The following is a 20,727-nucleotide window of genomic DNA, read 5'->3' on the forward strand; positions in this document are numbered from 1 at the left end:
GTAATTTCATTGGCAAACAAGGCGGATGTTTAGTTAATACCATTATGCTGCTATATTCTTCGAAGGTGCTATTGTGTCTCTTATATGCTGCAGTTATTTATACCATTCCACTACCTCAGTTGGTTGGCCCATAATCATCCATCTGTAAGTCTTAAAACTGGGACATTTATCCCTATTTATGGATGGTAAAATTTCAGTTTTACTAATATTGATACTAAGATCAGTCAGTTTTGCAAAGCTTTCGAAGGCCGTCAATTTATTTTGAAGGCCTTTAGGGGAGTAATCTTGGAGGAGCAGGTAATCTGCGTACCCTAGCCACCCCAGAGTGCCTGATTTAATATCATCTGCTGCTATAGTCTGTACATTTCTAATGAAATCGGCTAAATATAAATTAAATAACGTAGCAGCAAGTATGCAGGCTTGCTTGACTCCATGTGTAGTTTTCATGGAGAAAGATACGTTTCCTTCATTGGCCCTCATTACAACACCGGTGGTAACCATTGGCGCTATTAGCACCATGGTTGCTGCCGGTATTGTAACAAGTCCGCCATGGTGCAATGGGGAATTACCACCCCATTCCAAAGTTGGCGGGGCGGTAATTCCCCATGCACCATTGGCCCTTCCCCATTCCATTTTTGCCCCATAGGGCTCAATAGGAATGGGGAAGGCGGTAATTACGGTACCGCAAATTGCGGTACCGTAATTACCTTCAAGGTCCCTTTGCGGGTCCCTACTTTAACGACTGGTCCAGACCAGCCGTTAAGGTCGGGGTTCCGCAAAGGGACCTCGTAATTAGGCGCTAAGGGGTTAACGGCGCTGCAGCCTTTTACAGCGCCGTTAACCACTTAGCGCCAGGGTGGTAATGAGTCTGTCAACGCGTATTCTTACAGTAGTAGCCCTACATAGTAGTTGGATCATACCTAATAGGCCAGCTGGTATTCCCCATGCTTCCAATTTCATCCATAGTTGCTCCGTATTGTAATATCAAAAGCTGCTGTAAAATCTATATATGCAGCATATACAGGGAGATTTTGCATTTTCCAGGATAATTCAATATCTGTTACTAAATTGACTATATTGTGTGTAGTGGATGATTGCTTTCAAAAACCAGATTGATTAGATGGCAATGCCTTCAATTCATCTATCCACTGGTTCAATTCAATCAGTACAATTTTAGCAAAAATCTTTGCAGGAATATCCAGCATGGTTAACATTCTGTGATTTCCAGGATCCTTCCATGAACCTTTTTTGTGGACCAGAAGAATTATGCTCTCGCACCAGGATGATGGTATTTTCCCATGTTCTCCGATCCATTGGAACAGAATAGTCAATGCCGTAGCCCATTTTTCCGGATACATCTTTATCAAAGCATTGCAAGTACCATCTGGGCCTACTGCTCTAGAACTACCCAAGTTCTTAATCAATGTAATCAGGTCATCAATAGTATATTTACCTTTCCAGGGGAAAAGTCACATGATGTAGCTGTTTTGACAGATGCAAAGGCACTTAATGTTCCCACTATGTGTATAATCCAGTCTTTCTCAGCAACACTATTTAAGGGGAGTGTTCTTTTCTTGGTGCCATTAATTACGGGCCAAATTCCTAAACTATTTTGATTTTTTGGACACAGCGCTAAGGTTCGCCATATTTCATTGACTTTTTGCGATAGGTGAGAAAGAAGCCATAAACGATAACTTTTTTTATCTATTCTAATTTGCATCAAAGCCCCTCTATTATCACTATTCTTAATTTTTCTGATGGTGGCTCTAAGTTGTTTTTTGGACTAGCTGCATCAAATGTATTATTCTTGGCATGACTACGATTCCATCTCTCATGAGTACTTTGATAAGTGCGTCTCTGGGCTGTTTATAGCTACAACTATTTCTTCAAAGGCACATAACATTTCTATAGGTCTCACATCTCGCATACTTATCATGTAGTCAATGAATTTCACCAACTCTTGTTCTGCAATCATTTTGCCTTTTTCCAGATTAACTGGGTTCCATACAATGCAATTACTGCCGTTATTTACACTTATATTTCCATTCAGTTGGTGTTCACTGCTTGTGCCACACGGGGGTAGCAGGATGTATAGGGGTAGGTGATCGCTCTCTTCCCGACCTGCAAACAAACTGCTTCTTTATTGCAGAGGCATGTACATTGGCTATTTAAAGTATTGCTTCTTAGAACCTGCCTTTGTTTGGCTAATCGCTCAACCCTAGATTCATGGGACAGTAGGGTTGCCGGAACTGACATCGTTTCTCACCTGTATGGTAATGGTGAGTAGAACGGGTGGGTGTTGATACTTCCATAGCAGGAGCTGTAGATGTCACCTGCATATTCATCTGCCCCATTACACCATGAGGGTGATCAAGCTCAATGGACTTCAGGGAATGGGAGAAGTCAAAACGGGAGCTGAAGCATAGGACAAAGCATATATGCAGTTGTACCTGCGCGGCCCAAATCATGTGGATGTCAGTGGGAAATTGACAAATGAGGAAAGAATTGTGCTTCCTGCAGTACCATAGTTGAGGAATTGCATGGGCTGTCCTGCTCTGTCGACCTCCATCTTGGTGTTAGATTACCCCATCCCTAGAGAATCTGCATCATTTAAGCACAAGCTGATGTGGAGGTGGACTGCATAGGAATACTACAGAAAGTGCCTACTAACATATGCAAGTCAGAACACAAAATGGAAGTGTGAGGGACAGTTGGCATGGCCATATCCTTTCCTTTTGCACTCAGTCATGCAAAATATCATGCAATGTAGAAATGATAGGCAAAATATGCACCCTTGTATATCTCATGGGCCACATTATTCATGCATGCAGCTGGTTCATGAACAAGGTCAAGCACATGAAAGTACTTCCCATCACACCTCCAAGAACAAACATATTGACAGGTGAAAGAGGGAGGCAGATGATACACGGCATAAGACAACACAACTTTGGTGGTGCATGCAAACAAGCAGAGTAGCATGCCCACCTCTCACATGCAAGCATCCATGCACGCCTCAACACTCCAGCACCAAGCAGCAGACACATGAAGTCACCAAAGGTCTCCTTCCATGGGGCCAGTACTATTCACATGCACATAGCATAGATGCCCCTTAATTCACAAAAGCAGTTGGTGAGATACCATGCCCATTGAAGGGTTGAAACATTTCATTCCGGGAACTACAAGTCTGTCCCCAATTCCAACCCACATAATCAGTCCCAGAGCACACTAATAAGGATGAGCATGTAACCTGGTGATCATTGCTATTGCATTGCATGCTAAATCAGTATTGTACCCTAGCTATGCACAAATGACCTGATTGGTTATCTGGCACATGTTACTTCTGCAGTACAATGAGCGTACAGGTGATACATGAAATGCCAATAAGCATGCAACATTACATGATGTATAATAATCACATACTCATTAGGAACTTAATACAATAACAATCTGTTTCACTTTGATCCTGGAAACGTGGCATTCATCTGTCTATGCAAGGGATGTGATGTCAGCAGACCTAATGCCACAGCCAACTGTACGTAGGAATCACAGTGACATACACTGTTAACATGTGCATTGTGGAGCTGATGAATACCATCAAAATAATAACCTCCTTAATACTCACCCACTCCTTGAATGGACGATCTAAATCACAGTCAACCATCAGCATGTCTGAAGATATTCCCCACAATCTCCTGAACTCTATTGCCTCTGCCAAACCAACATCCTGGTTGATGCCACAGAGCGTGGTGGGGGCAATGATGAGTAAGGAAAGGGAAAAACTGCCCATCAGCAACCCTGCAATATCCCTGCAGAAACACGTGGCAGAAGGTAGACTAACACATCAGTATGATTTCTTTTTTTTTTTTTTTTACTTTTATTTATTGGCAGAAGGTTAGGACAGGTACAGCACACACCATGCAGAAAGAGACAGCAATCACTATTGGCATACAGGCATTACAATGAGAGCAATTACAAGTAGCACAGAATGTGGGGGGGGGAGGATCATGGCATGGAGATATCATGAAGTGTTAAGTTCCTGTGGGGAGTCGGGCAGCTCCGGCAGGGGGGTGGAGCACCAGTCCACCTCGTCTTTGCTATTCAGATAGCTGCAGAATTCAGTCCACACATTCTTGGGGCGGGATAGGGTGGGTAATGAGCCAATATATTCTTCTTCACATGTTTGTACCCAAGTGAGAACTTTCAACCACATCTTTAGAGTCGGGGGAGATCGGCGCTTCCAACATTGTAATATACATCTTTTGGCAACGATTGTGCTCACATTCAAGAATTTTGACATTTTTTTTTCACCATCCCCAGCCCTGACCCCAAACAACAAGGCCAATGGGTCAGGTTCCACCGGGGATCCAACTATCTCCGAGAGCGCCTTCGTCACATCCCGCCAGAACGTGCCTACCGCGGCGCATGACCAAAACATATGTATTTGGTCCGCTTCTTCAGACGTACATTTTGGGCATGTGTGGGTCAGGGTGTGAGAAAATTTTGCAATTTTGAACAGTGTGTAGTACAGTCTGTTGAGGAGTTTATATTGTAAGCATCTAAATCTAGCACTTAGAGAGACCGTGCGCGTATGTGCGCACATTTTCTTCCACATTTCATTGGTAATTACCCTCCCTAGCTCCTCGGCCCAGGCTTCCCGTGGCTTGGGGGAAACGTCCTCTAGTTTCCCTAGCTGCATTTTGTACAGGGAGGATATGATTCCCCTACTTCCTGTGGAGTTTGAGATGTACTGGCGCTCTGGAGAGTCCGGCGGCTCATATGGGTAGGAGGGACACATTCTACGGACTGCCGCTCTTAGCCGAAAGTATTGTAATAGCTCCAACGGTGAGTTGGAGTGTTCGGGCCGCCACGTTACGGGAGTAATACATTTACCGTCCGGATATAGGTCGGTGAGTGCACGGTAGCCCAGGTTTCCCCAATGACGGATGAACAGCTGATCGTGTGTGGGAGAGAGCCCAGGAACTTGCCATATGGGAAGCCATTTGTAGTACGGGCGATGGTCCTGTTTTGAGTCGAGAATGGTATTCCATGCTCTAATCGTGGCCGCGACAGGATCCGCCTGGGCATCCGTCTGATATGTATGGTGTAACACTAGGGTCATGATATTATTCCCTTCGCCAGTCAGTTTCTCCAATTTGACATGTGGGGGCGGGTTGCTGTGTTCGTACCAGTGTGTGGCATGTCGGGCCTGAGCCGCAATCCAGTAGTGTAAGGTCAGGGGCTGCGAAACCACCCTTTTCATAGGGTAGAGTCATATGTTGCCATTTTTTACGTACGGCCCCAGAGTGCTGTAGAAATTGGGCACACGCCGAGTGGAGCCTCTTGAAATAGTGCTTCCCGGGCCATACCGGGACGTTAGCGAAAATATAGAGGAGTTTGGGAGCCACAATCATTTTTATGAGGGATAGCCTGCCTGCGAGGGACAGCGGAAGATTGCGCCATTTGAGCCTTTTGGACTCAGTGAGTTGTGCCGTGGTCTCATAATTCTCCGCCAGTAGAGAGGTTTTGGTTCGTGATACTTGCACGCCGAGGTATCTGATACCACCTGGGGACCAGCGCTCGGGGAATTTGCATGATGGCTGATGGGTCGCCTCGGTGAGAGGAAATATCTCTGACTTAGAGTAGTTAATGGTAAAGCCAGAGTACGTGCCAATTTTAGTTATGTCTCTGATGATTGGGTCTAGATACGTGGAAGGGTTTCTGACATACATGAGCACATCATCAGCATATAGTGAGATGATTTCTGGTGCATCCTGTAGACGAATGCCCTTACGGGTGTGCTTATTTCGAACATGGTCCGCCATAGGCTCGATAGCAAGCGCAAAAAGGATAGGGGAGAACGGACATCCCTGGCGGGTTCCTCTATGTAACGCGAAGGGAGAGGAGACACTGGAATTGACCAACACCCTGGCCATGGGTCTTGTATACAGGAGTTTTATGTAGGCGATCATATTAGGTCCAACATTTATTTTCTCCAACACGGCCCACAGGTATTGCCAGGAGACCATGTCAAATGCCTTCTGGGCATCCAGTGTGACTGCTACTGCGTCCGCTTCCGGGTCTATTCTGGCCATCACATTGAATAGACGGCGGATATTAAGCGACGTGGAGCGTCCGGGGACGAATCCGTTTTGGTCTACATGGACTAGGTGGGGCATGAATGGAAGGAACATATTTGCTATTATTTTGGCAAATATCTTCATGTCAGTGTTTATAAGCGATAAGGGCCTGTAGGAACCGCATTCATCAGGGGGCTTGTCTGGTTTGGGGAGGACGGTGATCAGGGCTTCTCTCAAGGAGGGAGGGAGGGTTGATGATTGTAGTGATTCAGCCCAGACCCCGTAGAGTACGGGAGCCAGAATAGCAACATGCTCCTGGTAAAACTCAGATGTGAGCCCATCTGGACCGGGGGCCTTGTTCTTGGGAAGGTCGGAGATTGCCTGGACTATCTCATCCAGGGTGAATGGCGTATCTAGTTGTTCCTTGGTGCTTTGGGAGATGAGGGTCATGGGGATGTTTTCTAATAAATCGTCCAGGTCTTGAGCAGTGTGCTCCGGCTGGGGGCTGTATAGAGTGGCATAGAAGCGAGCAAAGATGTCAATGATGGATTGGTCGGACCAGTGTCGTTAGCCTTGTTCATCAAGAATGCTATCTATTCTAGTTCTGCCCCTCTCCGACCGGACTAGTTTAGCCAGGGTCCTCCCGGGTCTGTCCCCCTCACCGTATCTACGGGCAGCTACAGGACGAGCATAGTATCCTACCTCGCTCAGGGTGTGAGATTCAAATACCTCCAGTTCCGTTCTAATTTTTGCGAGGGTCGCCAGGGCTGGTGCAGAAGCATGCTCCTGTTCCAATGTTTTAAGCTTCGCTTCAGAATTATTTAGGGCTTGCCTGATAGATTTGAGGACGCCTGCCTCCCTTGAGATGCACATCCCCCTGATATATACCTTAAATGCCTCCCAGCGGGTCCCCTCGGTGGTGTCTTGTGTATTGTTATTTTCAAAAAAAGCGTGTATATCAGACAGGATATCCGCCTTAAAGACAATGTCAGATAGCGCGTTAGCTTTAAAGCGCCAAGGAGGTCGTGCAGGGAGGGTCCCAGGGAGGGTCCCACCCAGCTGGATCTGTAGCAGTATAGGAGAGTGATCTAAAAGTGTACGTGCTAGAATCTCGACACTCGTCCCCTTGCCCACCAGGCATCCTGACAATAGAAACATATCGATTCTTGAGGAGCTATTGTGAGCCGTTGAATGGAAGGTGTAGTCTCTTTCCTGGGGGTGGAACATTCTCCATACATCGTGTAGGTTTAGGGTATTCATGTGTGTTATAAGTTGTCTGGCGGCACGGGATGTGACCCTGCGTGAGGTGGTTGTTCTATCCATGACATTGTCGAGTATAAGATTCATATCTCCCCCCCATATAATAGGAACATCTACATATCTTGTCAGGATATCAGCTATTGCATCTATGAATTCGGGGGAATCAGTGTTGGGACCATATGAATTGGCTATCAAGCATTCCTCATTTTCCAAAGTGCAGTGGAGGATCACATACCTGCCGTCTGTGTCGATATGGGCTGTGTGAAGCGTAAATTTGACCGATTTGTGGATAAGAGTCAAGACTCCCCTGCACTGAGTGTAGTATTGAGTGTACAATCTATTAGGGCTGCAGGTCTGCGCCAGGTTAGATGAAAGGAGTTTCCGTGCATGAGTTTACTGCAGTAGGAGTACCTTAATTCCATGTCTCTGTGCATATGCAGTAATCCTACGGCACTTCGTAAAGTTAGTTAAACCCCGTACATTCCACGTTAACATTTTAATAGCCATGGTGATACTTTAAGGAACATCCCAGACAAAGGGGCCATCTCTGATTACAGTCAAAGATCTGTTTCTGATTCCCATCGTATGTGCTGTGGCCCGCCATGGAAGCAGACCGGTCCTCTCCCTCCTGCCAGTTTTAACGTAACACCCCACAACTTTACCACCCCCCACCCTCACCGCCCGCTGTGAACTAGCAGTGTGATAATATCCACCCCAGGAGCGCTCATCTGCGTGCCATCCCCAACTTGGCGACGTGCGGTGTGCACGACCCATAGCATGAATGCCAGGGCGCCACGACCAGACCAGCCGCTTCAGTCCGTTTGCCCAACAGGGGCTAAACCAAGAACATAACCACAACATTGAGATTGCAATTGCAGTGGGGGCGCCACTGCCGTGTACCAAATTAAGCAAATAGTGTGGCGCATAAGCGCCTAATAGGCAGCGATAACATTTCAAAGTATATGTTACAGTGAAAAATTGTTGTAGGATAGTGTCTTCAAAGGAGAAGTGCAGTCATCGCCAGTGCGATGGGAGTCTAGGGACCACAGTCATTGTTCATCTCATCATCAGGAGGCGCCTCCCAAGGGATTTGAGCTTCAATGAATTTGACTGCTTCGTCAGGGACCGTGAAGAAGTACAGTTTATTACGGAAGGAGAATTTCAGGCGTGCCGGGAATAGCATTGCATATTCGATATTTCGGTCGCGGAGCATTTTCTTCACCCCATTAAACTGTCTACGCTCCGCCTGAACCCCCACGGAAAAGTCCGGGAAGATTCTTATGATTTGTGAGTCCATTCGTAGTTCGCCTCTCTCTCGTGCCAGTCTCAATATGTGGTCTCTATCCCGATAGCTGAGGATTTTCGCTATTATCGGCCTTGGGAAATCACCCGGCGGTGCGCTCGCTCGATGGTGAAGAAAGGTGAGAGTGGAGGGTCACCAAGTAGATCCTTGAGGAGGGATTCAACCGCCAACTCCATACGGCCCTTCAGTGCGGACTCCGGAACCCCCACAATACGAATATTATTCCTTCGAGACCTCGATTCAAGATCGTCGCACTTGGCCTTGACACCCTTCATGTCGTGGACCAGCCCTGCCACTGTGTCTTGGAGTGTGTGCACGCTGTCTTCGGTTGCCCCGATTCTGGTTTCAGTCTCGGTGATCCTGGTACTATGTTGATCTAGTTTCGACCTGAGCGAGGCCACATTATCATTTATATTGTCCAGCTTCTCATGGAAGGAGGCAAAGTTTTTGGCCATCGACTCCATCATTGTGGTTAGGTCCGGTTGATGGGGTTCTAGTGGGGTCTCATTGTCGGCGGCATTGGAGGAGGTGGTACTCTGTTCCGCCCTGGGCGTTGGTTTGGCGAATTTTTCCATAATCCCAGCTTTGGATGTCCCACGGGATTTGCTGGGCATCCCAAAGTAGGTGATAATGAGTACAAGTGTAATACAGGGAGAGTCACATGCGCGGGTAGAGGTCGCTGTGTGGACGGCTCCGCGCAGCAGCGCACCTTAAGCTGGGTCCTCTTGTTTGCGGCCAAGCGAGGGGTCCAGACGGGCGCCCCGGAGTCATTTATGTGTCAGCTGTCCGGGGAGTAGCAGAAGTTTGCACAGGGAAGGCCCAACCGACCAGCAGTAGGAGCGCAGGACGCAGATTAGGCCCGTGGGGCAAGGTAGGTAGGTATGTTGATTCCCTATGGGTAGGGCGAGGTCCCACCGGTGGGACCGACCCTGTATCGCAGGAGGCCACAGTGCAGGCGCCAAGCTGGGGGCCGTGGATCCTAGCGATGCAGCGTTCGCGGGTGTACTTGGGTAGTGCCCCAGCTCCTTACCTCACGTTCCAGTGAGCCGGCTAGAGTAAAGGGAAGGCGCCGCAGTGGACGATGGGCCCCCCAGTTAAGGTGCAACTCCGGGCACTACCGGCCAACCGCCCGCAGTGCGGGGCACGAACTGAAGCGCTGCCGGGGGCAGGCCGCGGGCCGTGCCAGCGAAAGTCCTCCCGCGGAAGTCCTCCCGCCGCGCCTCCAGGTAGATCGTGCCGGCAGTCCTCCGTCAGTCAGCAGTTGTCTGGGGAGCGGAAGAGGAGGGGGCAGGCACGCCGTCAGGAACGCCGCAGGCCAGGCGAAGCAACAGGGCCCGGGATCTCAGGCACAGCATCATACGAGGTAGGCCCGGCACATCCTCCCCGGCCCAAGAAAGGGTCGCAAACAGGGTCCCTGGGGTCCTAATTTCTTCGGGATTGGACGTAGGTGTAGCTCAGGAGCAGTGCTACACACCTCTGTACCTTCCAGCAAAGGATTCAATGTTACGCCGCCGATGGTATCAGATAGGATGCTGTTGGGCACGGAGCTCCGCCGCTAGGCAGCCATTTTCTAGGCTGCTCAACAGCGCCCCCCCACATCAGTATGATTTCTGACATAACATGACACCAGGCAGACATTTACAAGTTCATATGGAAATGAGTAACATGCCCAGACATGAAACCCAACTCATTGTCCTTTAGAGCCATTCATCATGTCCAATGGCACTAGATGGTTACACTGCCAGGAGAAATACACATAAAGTTTGCCTTCTCACCGCCATTGATAAGCCAGACAATTGAGGTAGCCATACAACACATAGGTAGCCATGCCGTCAGGTCCAGGTTGAACACACTGTCATGGGACTAATTCGCCATACATGGTATCAATACATTTCCCTAGGTGCACATATGAATGAGGCATCAGCCTAGGGGTGAGCCCAGGTAAACCTGTCAACGTTATTTGGGCATAATCCCCTTGGTTTCTAAGATGGTGCCAAAGCAGGAGCAATGCTTGCTACAGGAATATGCCCCATAAATGTTGACAAGGGTACATAAATTAGACCATACATGACCCTTAGTTGGGATTCCTGCTGATGCCTCACTGCAAGTATGTGTCAGTGACACACTGGTAGCAGATTACAAAATTATGACAAGTGTACACAGTGCAACATCTGTGCTAAAATCAATCTCACACTATGACATGTGTGAAAACATGTTTCTCCTGCAGATACCCACTCTGTGAATGCAAGAGATACACCATGAGGAAACATTCAGCAAATGCTGTTGACAATATCAGACTGAATGTGCAATAAACAGAGTGTACACAACCACTAAGTGTGTCTTCGTGCCTACACAAGAGCATGAGATCACTCCTGAGTAAGGAGATGAAGACGATGAAGATGATAACGCTGGACAGTCAGAAGGGGCAAGAGACTCTAAGATGTATGTGGCAGTACCACCTGATTCTTCACCGGACAGTAATTCTCCTTCTGGAAGCTGCATGGATCCCCAGCCCACATCCAGTAATAGGAACTAGCTACACAGTCAGGGTGACCGTGACACCAAATGATGGCTACCATACACACAGGGCATTGTCACTGTGGCCCAACCAGAGACAATGCAGCTGAGGGCTAGGGACATATTGGTTGTGGTTAAGAAAACCACCACTCCTGTGGAGCCAGCAACCCCACTCCCATACACAGGTAGCACTACACATCCTGCAGGAAAAGTGCCATCACTGGCTAGCCGAAAACAGGCATTCACTATAACCCTCCCATGACCTCACATTTGCCCACAATTCCTTCTTTTTCAAATGTATTGTGGTTATACAAAAAAAACCTTTCACAAAATAAACCATCAAGAAATATAAAAAAATAAAGAAAAACATTACTTTTTTAACTTTTAGATTACGTCAATATCATAATTGCATCGATTGTTTAAAAGGTAATTGAAAAAACATCTATACATTCAAATTGAAAACAGGTAGTTATTAACATTTACTACACACAATTAGTGTTTAAAAAATATATAAATGATAAAGCAACAATAAAGAGGGTAAATGATCTTCCTATTAAAATGATATTCGAAAAATGCAACCAAAAATGTGTGAAATAAAAAGCAAAGCAGCAAAATTCAGTGGAGGTGAAATTCCCTGTTATAATTCTACTCTGGGAACATGCGGTAGTTAATATGAAGCTGTCATGAACTAAGTGGGCAAAATCTAATTCCCGCTGAGGCTCTAACATTGGACGAGAGAAGCAGATGCTCTAATGTATTAACTATATTCGGTTGATGGCAGATCCTACATAACTAAAGGTCCCTGAGGGATTTGTGTCTGGCCCCAATCACTCCATTCGATGGTAAGAGAATAAATCTTAGCCTCATGATGTTTTGCCTCCCATATCGATCAAGGAACTTGCATACATATTTCTCTAGCTGATTTAGAGACATGTGCTCTCTAGAGTATATCAATAATTTGTAGTTAGTTGCAAAATCACGTGTCCATATCCAGACACATAACGTTCTTTTTGACTGAATTGGGTTTATGGACTAGGTCCCTTCTGTTGACATCAAGTACTGCCAAGAGATGTTCACTACACACCGCCCAATAGGTCTGAACAGTACATGATTAATCCGTCCACAACTGGTTCAATTTAATGAATAGAGTGTGGGGGATCCACAATCTTTTCAAATAGGAGTTTGTCTTTTCAATTCATGTTTTATAATTGATATATGGACTCCATTGGGAAGATGTAATGTGTGTCGCCACAGGTTGCCGTCAACCAGAGACCAATCGATATAATTATTAGTAAATTGCACTTCACATAATAAGCAAGGTGTAATCTTAGCTTTATAATAGCTCAACAATGGTAAAATAGAGTATCAGCTGAACTTACTTTTAATTTTTTCATTTGGGCAGAGTGAAACCTGGTGGCTGCCTGAATATCACTATGAGAACTCAGGACAGAGTTCTTTTGGCTGAATATGGAGCCTAAATATTTCCAAGATTCTACTACCTCCAATTATGTATTGTTCATATACCATTGAAATCTTATGATTACAAATCCAAATCTTTGTTTTAGAGATATTAATCTCCAGATCTAAGGTCCGCAAAACAGTAGATAGTGAGTATAAGGTGTGCTGAAGCCCTATCAGGGGCCTGTCCAGTGTAACTATATCAGCTGAATAGAGAACATACTGAATACAATGAGAACCAAGACCTGAAGGAAAGGTCTTAGAATCTAAAAAGGCATTTCTCAAATCTGCAATGTTAAGATTGAAAAATTCTCGGCACCAACACATACCCCTGTCGTAACACAAGTAAGGTGCTCATTGAAGCTGTTAAACACCCATCCCCGTACAATCTCACTTCAATTTGAGCTTCAGCATGGAGGTGTTTAAGAATATTCACAAGTTCAACTGGACAGCCCCAGTTCAACAGCTTTGCCCACACAATGTGTCTGTTGGCCCTATCAAAGGCTGTAGAAAAATCAATAAATCTAACAAATATAGGTATTGTTGTGCATTGGCTTGTTCTTGAAACAGTGGTTATACAAGTCCATTTAAAGCAGTCCCTGTACTGTTTCTAAACCCTGATTGATGGATGCCTTTACCATCGGGAAGCAGGTGAGTGCTGCGCAGGGCAAGCCGACCCCAGATGCCCCCCACAAAGGAATTTCTGTGCCCCCAGGCCCCTGTACCCTCTTTGCGTCCCCTCTCCCCGCTCCTTCCTGGATCCCTGCTCCCGCCTCCCATCCCGACCCCCCGTTCCCCATTGGCTAACTGGGCCCGTGGGTTCGGGTCTAGCGACCCGCGGCAGCCTCCCTGCTTCCTTTACCATCGGGAAGCAGGTGAGTGCTGCGCAGGGAAAGCCGACCCCAGATGCCCCCCACAAAGGAATGTCTGTGCCCCCAGGCCCCTGTACCCTCTTTCCGTCCCCTCTCCCCGCTCCTTCCTGGATCCCTGCTCCCGCCTCCCATCCCGCCCCCCGTTCCCCATTGGCTAACTGGGCCCGTGGGCTCGGGTCTAGCGACCCGCGGCAGCCTCCCTGCTTCCTTTACCATCGGGAAGCAGGTGAGTGCTGCGCAGGGCAAGCCGACCCCAGATGCCCCCCACAAAGGAATTTCTGTGCCCCCAGGCCCCTGTACCCTCTTTGCGTCCCCTCTCCCCGCTCCTTCCTGGATCCCTGCTCCCGCCTCCCATCCCGCCCCCGTTCCCCATTGGCTAACTGGGCCCGTGGGCTCGGGTCTAGCGACCCGTGGCAGCCTCCCTGCTTCCTTTACCATCGGGAAGCAGGTGAGTGCTGCGCAGGGCAAGCCGACCCCAGATGCCCCCCACAAAAGAATTTCTGTGCCCCTGCCCCCCATGCCACCATTTTGGGGCCAGGAGGCCCTTGTCCTCCCCTTGCCCTGATTCGTCCACCTCCCCTTTATCCCCGACTTTCCCAGGGCAGCCCTCTGCCCGGCAGCCCCTCTGGCGAAGGGCCCCAAGGCAAAGGGCGGCTCCTACAGAGGCGGCTCCAGGATGTGTCAGCAGGTGTCCGCAGGGGACGCCAAGGAAGCCAACAAACACCAACAAAAACCGTGAGTGTGGCATGGGTGGGGAGTAGAGCAATCACTCTACTCCAGAAAACCCCCGCCACTCTATCTTACCTACCAATAACATAGAGTGCCATAATACTAGCATGTCCACTCTTAGATGGAATTGTGAATGTTAGCATGTCCACTCTTAGATGGAATTGTGAATGTTAGCATGTCCACTCTTAGATGGAATTGTGAATGTTAGCATGTTCCACTCTTAGATGGAATTGTGAATGTTAGCATGTCCGCTCTTAGATGGAATTGTGAATGTTAGCATGTCCACTCTTAGATGGAATTGTGAATGTTAGCATGTTCCACTCTTAGATGGAATTGTGAATGTTAGCATGTCCACTCTTAGATGGAATTATGAATGTTAGCATGTCCACTCTTAGATGGAATTGTGAATGTTAGCATGTTCCACTCTTAGATGGAATTGTGAATGTTAGCATGTCCACTCCTTGATGGAATTGTGAGTGTTAGCATGTCCACTCTTAGATGGAATTATGAATGTTAGCATGTCCACTCTTAGATGGAATTGTGAATGTTAGCATGTCCACTCCTTGATGGAATTGTGAATGTTAGCATGTCCACTCTTAGATGGAATTATGAATGTTAGCATGTCCACTCTTAGATGGAATTGTGAATGTTAGCATGTTCCACTCTTAGATGGAATTGTGAATGTTAGCATGTCCACTCCTTGATGGAATTGTGAGTGTTAGCATGTCCACTCTTAGATGGAATTATGGATGTTAGCATGTCCACTCTTAGATGGAATTGTGAATGTTAGCATGTCCACTCTTAGATGGAATTGTGAATGTTAGCATGTCCACTCCTTGATGGAAGTGTGAATGTTAGCATGTTCTTAGATGGAATTGTGAATGTTAGCATGTCCACTCTTAGATGGAATTGTGAATGTTAGCATTTAGAAGTACGCCGGATAGCCCTCTGAGAAAGATACACTAGAATTTGCATTTAGAAGCTGTCCCCAATTAGCCTCTCTGTGAAAGTTGAATTTAAAATTGTTCCCACCTGCATTTAGAAGTGTACTCAGTTGCATTCAGAGGCTGCGCCCGATAGCCTCTCTGTGAAAGTTGAATTTAGATCTGTCACCACCCGCATTAGAACTGCTCCCACCTCCATCTAGAAGTGTACCCAATTGCAGTTGAAGTTGCGCCGGATAGCCTCTCTGAGAAAGTTGAATTAGAATTGTTCCCTCTTGCATGTAGAAGTGTACCCAACGGCATTTAGAAGTGTACCCAATTGCATTTAGAAGCTGCACCCAATAGCCTCTCTGAGAAAGTCGAATTTAGAATTGTCCTCACCTGCATTAGAATTGTACCCAATTGCATTTAGAAGCTGCGCCCAATAGCCTTTCTGCGAAAGTTGATTTTAAATCCGTTACCACCCGCATTAGAACTGCTCCCACCTGCTCCTGGAAGTGTATCCAATTAGAGTTGGAAGTTGCGCCGGTTAGACTCTGTGAGAAAGTTGATTTAGAACTGTTCTCTCTTACATGTAGAAATGTACCCAACGGCATTTAGAAGTGTACCCAATTGCATTCAGAAGCTGCACCCAATAGCCTCTCTGTGAAAGCTGAAATTTAGAACTGTTCCCACTTGCATTTAGAAGTGTACCCAGTTGCACCTGAAAGTTTGCACCCAATAGCCTCTCTGTGAAAGTTGAATAAAGAACTATTCCCACTCGCAACTAGAACTGTACCCCGCACCTCCTCAGAGAAAGTTGAATTAGAATTGTACCCTCTTGCAATTAGAAGTGTATCCAACAGCATTTTAGAAATATACCCAATTGCATTTAGAAGCTGCACCCAATAGCCTATCTGATAGCTGATTGTAAAACGGTTCCCACCTTAATTTAGAAGTGCACCCAATAGCATTTTAGAAGTGTACCCAGTTACACTTGAAAGTTGCACCCAATAGCCTCTCTGTGAAAGTTGAATTCAGAACTGTTCCCAGCAGCGTTTAGAAGTGTACGAGGGTGTGAACTAGACGATGATAATGACTGAACGAATGTGGGGAGCGGACGAATATGAGGAACGGACGAATTTGTACAACAGACGATGCTTAATATGCTTTGGAATGAAGGAAACACTTGAAAACATACATCATACCACACCCCACGCTTACTCTCCCTCTTACACCACCACTCATCTAGAACACAGAGATACTATGACACCATTCGGTATAACTGTTCTCATATCCACATCTCCCTCTTACTCCACATCACTCTAAGTAATCATTGCTGGATTCACACCCCCCAGCCAGGCGTTCTCCTAAGGCCTAACGCAGCCACACTCGTTCTGGGTAAAACCGACCAGAGCAAACACATACTCCTGACCTCTCAACCACCACACGTACAACTAAGAAGCAGCTACCACTCGATTTCCGCACCAGCTGCACACATACCTAGTGCCCTCTACTCTCTATACTGACCTGAACTTCGGTTCCCAAGGGCGTTCAACCTACCAGCGCCTTCAGACCATACCAATGGTATATAAGGCGCTATATAAATGCAAAATAACAATAACAATAACAATAACAATAACAATCGCCCACCTCTCCAAATCATTTGGTAATACATTTGAAGAGATCTTACTAGGAGCATCCAGAAGGGCTATAGGCTGATAGATGGAAGGGTTCTACCTGACTTCCTTTTTAGTTTGGGCTATTATGTGGCACTGAAAGTACTACCTTAAAAGCCAAAACTATTGTCATTAACATAAGAGCTTCAAATATGGGCTTTGAAAGTGGGTCTGTAATGCTTGTTCAGGCGGGATACAGAGTTGTAATTCCACCCATTACCTACCCCTAGACAATGCAATTTCTAAGGCTAATCCCACTCATTCCTGCCCATCTCAGAACACTTTGATTTTGAGTGAGCTCCTCCATGGAGGCAGCCATCTTGGATGACTGTCTCTAAGGAAGCTCTCTGGAAACAAGCCGACCATCTTTGAATGGTAAAAATACCATGCATCTTGCAAATAAAATGATATATTGTTTAAAATAGCTAAAGTTGACATGCTCATGTATGCTACTATATATTCCTCTTTGTTATTACATTAAGTGTGCGTCCTGTGTTCACTGCATAATAAATGCCCTTTTGAAAATGTCACAGTACTTAAATAAATGTATGTACACTGCTGCCTTCTCCCTGAGGTTAAATAATGTTTAATTATTTAGTGGACCTGGTTGGAAGTAGAAGGGTCAGAATTCCCAGATGCATAAGAAAGCTGGCCAAGTGAATGAGGCTAGATGGCCATCTGAGCTTTGGAGGGTGTCAGCAACAGCTACAGTCAATCCTCTGATGCATAAGTCTTTAGGTGGTAAGTCTGTCCTTGACAAAGTTTTGAGAGAAAATGAGGTGAACATCACAGGTTGCAGAGGCATCATTTACTTGCCATATCAGCTTCAAACTAATTTGGTTCCATGTGTTAAAATCACAGCAAAAATGGCTGTGGACACAACATATTGCGGCAGAAAGGCTGTGCTTTTGCCGCCGCAATCCATGTAAAGGATGCGTGGGACACCCCCGGACCCATTATACCATTTAAGAGGAGTGGAAGGGGACAGTACCCCAAATCACAGTGGCAGTATGAATGAGCACCAAGGGGAAGAGGAGGATTTTGAAGAGCAGGAGACTTTGGGGGAATTGGGAACAGCAGGTTGCTGGTATTGCTGGAGATGGGGGCATTTTGCAAGGGAAAGCAGGAACAGGCCTGGGATGGGTCATCACCTCCAGGGCTGGATTCCAAGGGCTTCAAGAAATGGGACACCAGATATTTGGGCGAGGGGGTCAAAATCAGTTCCCTTATGGAGCCGACAGGCAAGGGCAACATGGGCAACAACCGCAGCAGGGTGTGGGAACACAGTTCAACATGATGGCAGGGGGAATGGGCGCCCTTGACGGAGGGCAGCCCTTTTTCTTTCCCCCGGGACAAATACATATTTTGATTAGGACAGCCCACAGAGAGCACTTGCATTTCCAATCCTATTGACAACCACACACTCTGAAGAGGAGCCCATGGTGGAGGCAGAAATAGGAAACAAGCTATTTATATTTATGGTAGATTCAGGTGAAACTAAATCATGCATTATGGAAGGGAACTTTCCATTACCAGGTAAAACTCTTGACACACAGGGATTCTCTGGGGCTATTTCTATTGTCCCATACACTGAGGAGCTGGATATAAAAATGGGAGGGAAGGTAGTATGAGCCCCCTTGTTATATTCAGACAGTTCCCCTGTTAGCTTGGGTAGGGATCTGCTCAGTAAACAAAATTTAACTATATAATTCACAGATCAAGAGGTAGTGTGTTCGACTCCAGGGATGTTTGTAGCTCGAGCAATGGTAATAATCAATGCAATGGCAAAGGAGTCAGTAGTCCGTGGTGTTCCTGTGGTCCTGGACATATTTGTCTATGGCATCAAGGTACTAGCAAAAACAGTGCCTCAAATTGCAACAAAATGTTGGCGAGTTCCCACAGATTTTATTTTCCGACCCATGGTGCCACCCGAGATCGTGGCAGGGACAATGTTGTCATTAGATTTGCAAGGACTAGTAGTGTCAGACAAAAGAGTAGTCCTGATTGGAACAGACCAGAACAGGTGTGAGTGGTGCACAGTACTATGTGTAGACCCGACAGTACAATTGAAGGAAAAGACTGATGAGGAGTTATTTGAGGACAGTGATGGGGAGATCAGTTTGCAAATCTGCATTCCCTGTGATATCATGGTGCAGTATAGGAAGGTACATTGCCCTCTGATGGCAGTGGTGACCATGTCTTTATTTTTTGAGAAGGACATGCGATATGTGCCATCATAATTATGGACTGCTAATCCACATGATGTCAGGTTACTGAGAGATGTGACTCCAGTACAGATTACGTTGAAATCAGGAGCAGTACTCCTGAGGGTGCGGCAGAGCCCGCTGTCAAGGGAAGCAGAGAAAGGGATACAAGGCACCATTCAGGATATTAGAGCAAGGGATCATTGAGCCATCCACATTCCCATGTAATACGGCCATATACCCAGTAAAGAAAGCAACAGGGGTTAGTTGGAGGATAATCCAGGATCTACATCCTCTGAATGATGTGGTGCAGGAGGAGTTTCTGGTTGTTTCAAATCTGGTGACAATCCTATGTAGAATTCCCAAGACAGCAATGTACTTCACAGTGGTGGATCTGAAGAATGCTTTCTTCTCAATCCCACTCCACCCTGATTCATGGTATCTCACTGCGTTTACGCATGGTCAACGGTGCTTCGAGCACACAAGATTGTCTCAAGGGTACTGTGATAGTCCAAGTATTTTGAATACAGTGCTGCATGCCGACTTGGGAAATATTCAGGTGCCTAGCACAATCATCCATTATGTGGATGACCTGCTGGTATGTAGTGACAATGAACATCAGTGCAGGGGGGATTCTATTGCATTATTGCAATTGCTGGCTCACAAAGGGTACAAGGAATGTAGAAAGAAGCTATGATACTGCCAACAGGAGGTACTATACTTGGGACAACTAATTTCTGCAAAAAGGGAAAAGAATACTACCAGATAGGGCAGCGGCAGTACGTACCACCCCTAGGCACAGTACTGTCAAGGAAGTGCAACAGTTTTTGGGCTTATGTAATTATTGTAGGGCATGGATCCTAGACTATGCAACCACACAAGGCCGCTATTAGAAAGTCTCAGGAAAGTTCAGAAGAAAGAAAATGGTACATTGGAGTGAACTGAAGAAATAAATAGACAATTTGAGGACTTGAAAGAAGCCATTTGCACAACCCCTGTTTTAGCAACTCCGGATTATACACAGGAGTTTTATTTATTTTACCACTCTGATGGACGGCTCTTAACTGCAGTATTGACTCAAAAGAGCATAATGGGCCACAAGCCATTGGTTTATTATAGCTGGATGCTCGACTCAGTCATGGAGGGACAGTTTGCATGTGAACCAGCACTCGCAGCGGCTACATTTGCAATAGAGAAAAGTTCCACGATTGTCATGGGGTTCTCTGTTACCTTGTTTGTGGAACATTCACTATTCACCATTTTAGAAAGGTCTGAATTGACCTTGACAACTCAGACATCCTCTGCACATGAGATTATAATATCCAAACCTCATATTCAATAGTAAGGCGTAGGACGGTGAATCCCACCACATTTTTGACAGAGGCATCCACTAATGATGACCTGAAAACACATGACTGTGCTACACACGAGGGTGAAGAGGAGGGTAAATCTAAAGCTAGAGACAGTGCATTGACAGAAGGAGATATACTATTTGTTGATGAGTCATCAACAATTGACCAGGAGACAGGAAGGAGGCACAAAGGAACAGCAGTGGTGTGCAGGAAAGGGGGGGGCATGAAGTTCTGATCATTAAAAGATTACCTATGCACTATTCAGCTCCCTCCCACTGCTTTATTGTGGAGGCAGGACATTTCTGAGAAGGTGGTGATGCCCCAAGAATTACTCTCTGTGACAATTCCCCTCC

This window comes from Ambystoma mexicanum, chromosome 6q (genome assembly GCF_040938575.1).
Source record: "Ambystoma mexicanum isolate Mex_15411 chromosome 6q, UKY_AmexF1_1, whole genome shotgun sequence".
Taxonomy (NCBI): domain Eukaryota; kingdom Metazoa; phylum Chordata; class Amphibia; order Caudata; family Ambystomatidae; genus Ambystoma; species Ambystoma mexicanum.